A 5,999-nucleotide genomic window follows, 5' to 3' on the forward strand; every position below is an offset into this window, starting at 1 on the left:
CAGGACAGGGAAAATAAAAAATCGGCAGAATGAAAATAAAAATCAAAAACTTGAAAATTGAGGAAGCAAAAAAATTGAAAGATCTGAAAAATTAAAAATTGAGAAACTGAAAAATCAAGGACTCAAAAAGGCATATAATAACGTTCTTATTAATAAGCGTTTGGAAGTACTTAGTAAAAGCAAATAAAGAGCATTTACGTAAGCATTAGTAATAGCTAAATACATAAATCATTCAATTTAAGGCCGAAAAAATGTTTCAGAAGGGTTAAACCCATCAAAGCACTAGAGCAAGGTTGTTGTCTTTTACCAACATGTCATGATTTTTCAATTTGTCGAATTTTTAATTTTTAGATTTTTTGTTTTCCTTGATGTTTTGAGTTCTCGATCATTCGATTTTTTGAGTTTTCAGGTTTAGATTTTTTTTGTGGTTCAATTATTGGATTTTAAAAATTTTTGTTTTTTAATTTTCCTATTTATCATCTTACTGGGATTTGAATGTTTTGATTTTTTGATTGTTCAATTTCTCTATTTTTTGAATTTTTAGTTTTTGAAACGATTTTTTTTCAAAAATTTTCAGTTTTTCAATTTAGTAACTTTACGATACTTCAGTTTTGCTCGATTTCGATTTCTCAATTTTTCGACATCTTACTATTGGGATTTTTCAATTTATCGATTCTTGGATTTCTCGATTCTTCATATTTTCGGTTTTTCGAATTTCTTCATTTTTCGATTTCTTAATTTTCCTATATTTCAGTTTTATGATTTTTAAATTTTTTATTTTTCAGTTTTCAATTTTTGACGTTTCTAAACTTTTCGATTTTTCAATTTTTCGATTAACGGATTTTTTTATTTTTCCATTTCTCTATTTCTTGATTTTTCAATTCTTTCTTCAATTGTGATTTTTCAATTTTTCGATTTCTGAATTTTTCTACCATTTTTAGGTTTTTCAATATTTCAGCTTTGGAATTTTGCAGTACATATTTCGTTTCTTCAATTTTTCAAATTTTTGATATTGTTTTCTCGGTTTTTAAATTCTTCGATATTTTAATTTTTCAGTTTTTAAAGTTATAGGTTTTTAGATTTCTCACTATCTCGACTTTTCGATTTTTCAGTTCCATGAATTTTCAATTTGTCGAATTTTTAAATTTTTGAGTTTTTGTTTTCTTTGATGTTTTGAGTTCTCGATCATTCGATTTTTTGAGTTTTCAGGTTTAGATTTTTTTTGTGGTTCAATTCTTGGATTTTTAAAATTTTTGTTTTTTAAATTTTCCTATTTATTAACTTACTGGGATTTGAATGTTTTGATTTTTTGATTGTCCAATTTCTCGATTTTTTGAATTTTTAGTTTTTGAAACGATTTTTTTTTTTAATTTTCAGTTTTTCAATTTAGTAACTTTACGATACTTCAGTTTTGCTCGATTTCGATTTCTCAATTTTTCGACATATTACTATTGGGATTTTTCAATTTATCGATTCTTGGATTTCTCGATTCTTCATATTTTCGGTTTTTCGAATTTCTTCATTTTTCGATTCCTTAATTTTCCGATATTTCAGTTTTACGATTTTTAAATTTTTTATTTTTCAGTTTTCAATTTTTGACGTTTCTAAATTTTTCGATTTTTCAATTTTTCGATTAACGGATTTTTTGATTTTTCCATTTCTCTATTTCTTGATTTTTCAATTCTTTCTTCAATTGTGATTTTTCAATTTTTCGATTTCTGAATTTTTCTTCCATTTTTAGGTTTTTCAATATTTCTGCTTTGGAATTTTGCAGTATTTCGTTTCTTCAATTTTTCAAATTTTTGATATTGTTTTCTCGGTTTTTAAATTTTTCGATATTTTAATTTTCCAGTTTTTAAAGTTTTAGGTTTTTAGATTTCTCACTATCTCGACTTTTCGATTTTTCAGTTCCATGATTTTTCAATTTGTCGAATTTTTAAATTTTAGATTTTTTGTTTTCTTTGATGTTTTGAGTTTTCAGGTTTAGATTTTTTTTGTGGTTCAATTCTTGGATTTTAAAAATTTTTGTTTTTTAAATTTTCCTATTTATCATCTTACTGGGATTTGAATGTTTTGATTTTTTGATTGTTCAATTTCTCGATTTTTTGAATTTTTAGTTTTTGAAACGATCTTGTTTTTAAAAAATTTTCAGTTTTTCAATTTAGTAACTTTACGATACTTCAGTTTTGCTCGGTTTCGATTTCTCAATTTTTCGACATATTACTATTGAGATTTTTCAATTTATCCATTCTTGAATTTCTCGATTCTTCATATTTTCGGTTTTTCGAATTTCTTCATTTTTCGATTTCTTAATTTTTCGATATTGCAGTTTTACGATTTTTAATTTTTTTTATTTTTCAGTTTTCGATTTTTGACGTTTCTAAATTTTTCGATTAACGGATTTTTTGATTTTTCCATTTCTCTATTTCTTGATTTTTCAATTCTTTCTTCAATTGTGATTTTTCAATTTTTCGATTTCTGAATTTTTCTTCCATTTTTAGGTTTTTCAATATTTCAGCTTTGGAAATTTGCAGTATTTCGTTTCTTCAATTGTTCAAATTTTTGATATTGTTTTCTCGGTTTTTAAATTTTTCGATATTTTAATTTTTCAGTTTTTAAAGTTTTAGGTTTTTAGATTTCTCACTATCTCGACTTTTCGATTTTTCAGTTCCATGATTTTTCAATTTGTCGAATTTTTCAATTTTAGATTTTTTGTTTTCTTTGATGTTTTGAGTTCTCGATCATTCGATTTTCTGAGTTTTCAGGCTTAGATTTTTTTTGTGGTTCAATTCTTGGATTTTAAAAATTTTTGTTTTTTAAATTTTCCTATTTATCAACTTACTGGGATTTGAATGTTTTTTAATTTTTTGATTGTCCAATTTCTCGATTTTTTGAATTTTTAGTTTTTGAAACGATTTTTTTTTTTAATTTTCAGTTTTTCAATTTAGTAACTTTACGATACTTCAGTTTTGCTCGATTTCGATTTCTCAATTTTTCGACATATTACTATTGGGATTTTTCAATTTATCGATTCTTGGATTTCTCGATTCTTCATATTTTCGGTTTTTCGAGTTTCTTCATTTTTCGATTTCTTAATTTTCCGATATTTCAGTTTTACGATTTTTAAATTTTTTATTTTTCAGTTTTCAATTTTTGACGTTTCTAAATTTTTCGATTTTTCAATTTTTCGATTAACGGATTTTTTGATTTTTCCATTTCTCTATTTCTTGATTTTTCAATTCTTTCTTCAATTGTGATTTTTCAATTTTTCGATTTCTGAATTTTTCTTCCATTTTTAGGTTTTTCAATATTTCAGCTTTGGAATTTTGCAGTATTTCGTTTCTTCAATTTTTCAAATTTTTGATATTGTTTTCTCGGTTTTTAAATTTTTCGATATTTTAATTTTTCAGTTTTTAAAGTTTTAGGTTTTTAGATTTCTCACTATCTCGACTTTTCGATTTTTCAGTTCCATGATTTTTCAATTTGTCGAATTTTTAAATTTTAGATTTTCTGTTTTCTTTGATGTTTTGAGTTCTCGATGATTCAGGCTTAGATTTTTTTTTGTGGTTCAATTCTTGAATTATTAAAATTTTTGTTTTTTAAATTTTCCTATTTATCAACTTACTGGGATTTGAATGTTTTGATTTTTTGATTGTTCAATTTCTCGATTTTTTGAATTTTTAGTTTTTGAAACGATTTTGTTTTTCAAAAATTTTCAGTTTTTCAATTTAGTAACTTTACGATACTTCAGTTTTGCTCGATTTCGATTTCTCAATTTTTTGACATATTACTATTGGGATTTTTCAATTTATCGATTCTTGAATTTCTCGTTCTTCATATTTTCGGTTTCTCGAATTTCTTCATTTTTCGATTTCTCAATTTTCCGATATTTCAGTTTTACGATTTTTAAATTTTTTTATTTTTCAGTTTTCAATTTTTGACGTTTCTAAATTTTTCGATTTTTCAATTTTTCGATGAACTGATTTTTTGATTTTTCCATTTCACTATTTCTTGATTTTTCAATTCTTTCTTCAATTGTGATTTTTCAATTTTTCCATTTCTGAATTTTTCAATGTTTCAATTTTGGATTTTTTCACTTTTCCGATTCTTCAATTTCCTTTCCATTTTTCAGTTTTTCAAGATTTCAGTTTTGAATTTTTTCACTTTTTCGATTTTTCAATTTTCCTTCCATTTTTCAGTTCTGGGATTTTGCAATGTTTCGGTTCTTCAATTTTTCCATTTTTTGATGTTTCGATTTCTCCGTTTTTCAATTTTTCGATAGGTATTTTAATTTTTCAATTTTTAGGTTCTAGATTTTCCGTTAATGTTTTTGTTTTCCTTGATGTTTTGATTTCTCGATTATTCGATTTTTCAAGTTCTCGATTTAGATTTTTTGTTTTTTTTAAATTGTTTAATTTTTAGATTGTTCAATTTCTCGATTTTTCAATTTTTCTCTTTACCGGATAATACTCCTAGTTTTTTTTAAACAGTTTTTTGCGGAGGATTAATTAAATGGTAAAAATGCCCATCGACGCCCATGCCCGATTGTTTTACCGATAATGGTTTAGTTGGCGTCTTTAATTGGATCGTTTGGTTTGTGCGATGGAATCGCTTAGGAATGAATGTGCAATAATTAGAGGCATCACGGGAGAGACGAACAATCCTCCTAATGAGTGTATTCAAGATGGACGCTTTGATCAATATACAATTATAATGACGATTGTTTAAATTACTAAACCGTGAAATTAACGGGTGCTTCGCCCAAAAGGCGATCAGTGTAATCAATCAAAATTAATAATGCTCCAAAACATTAATGATTTCCAGCTTGGACGTTGAGCGGCGATAATTAAAAAGTTATTAGAGAAAAAAACAAAAAAAAAAACAAAAGGCAGCATGGCAGGGATTTGAACACCAACCACACAGCGTTGTACTGCATGATTTGTGTACTCGTCCCCACCAGCCACCAACTTTGTGTACTTGAGTGTGCATAAAGATTGCATTTTAAGTAATAATTATTAAACGTCATTCGTTTTATGATTCATAGTTAAGATAACGATTATTTTGTTGTTGTAGTATTTCCGGCTGGATTTTAATTAAAGTGAATTGTGTGAGTCTGAGTAGTTACAAAAAATCAAAATTATGAATTTAAATAAATAATAATGCAAAAAAGAAAAAAAAAAGGGAGTGCATCGGCCGGGAATCGAACCCGGGCCGCCCGCGTGGCAGGCGAGCATTCTACCACTGAACCACCGATGCTTATACTCATGGGCTGCTCGTACTAGCATTTATTGAAATATATTGATCTGTCTGCTATTTTCAACTTTCGTTTGTATTATAATATAATTGACTAGCTGACCCCGTGAACTTCGTTTCACCTACAATTTAATTTTGAATCTGCAAAACCGAATGCGTTGAAATCTTGCAGATGTTTTAAACATTTGATAAGCATAATAAATTTTTATTCAAAATATATTTCCTTATTCCCTCCAAAAAATTGATGACGTCAGCCCAAAATTTTGCCAAATGAATCCTATCTAAAATGTCCAAAATAGGATGAGACTATACTTGTGATTTATCATTCCATTCATATTTTTTAGTTTTGCTTATAGGGGGTGTCCCAAAAAAATTAATCACTGAGTCAATTTATTTTATTGATTGCATCAAGAATTGCAAAACTGAATTTTGAAATATTGCAGAGGTTTTAAAGTTACTGTTTGACATGGTAGGTTTAGGTTTTCAATCAAAATATATCTGTTTATCAAGCCCAAAAATTTGAAGACATCATCTCAAGATTTTGCCGAATAAATCCTATCTAAAATGTGGAAAATATCATCGGTATATTTTCATAATTTATCATTGCATTCATATTTTTCAGATTTGCTTTTACAGTGACTCAAAAAAATATATGGATCAGTCAATTTATTTTAGTGAATAACTCAAGAGTTGCAAAAATGAATACTTTGAGGTCTTGCAGACGTTTTAAAGTTATTGTAAGCATG

General features: G+C 26.5%; 1 non-coding gene across 1 annotated transcript; it reads right to left on the minus strand.

Moving 5' to 3' along the window:
* Nucleotides 1–5,185: 5,185 nt before the first annotated feature.
* On the minus strand, nt 5,186–5,256 carry Trnag-gcc (transfer RNA glycine (anticodon GCC)). The gene has a single exon. It is a non-coding gene; the product is annotated as a tRNA-Gly (tRNA).
* Nucleotides 5,257–5,999: the final 743 nt, after the last annotated feature.

This window comes from Zophobas morio, unplaced genomic scaffold (genome assembly GCF_036711695.1).
Source record: "Zophobas morio isolate AGI-343-1 ecotype UQ-CSIRO unplaced genomic scaffold, CSIRO_AGI_Zmor_V1 ptg000020l, whole genome shotgun sequence".
Taxonomy (NCBI): domain Eukaryota; kingdom Metazoa; phylum Arthropoda; class Insecta; order Coleoptera; family Tenebrionidae; genus Zophobas; species Zophobas morio.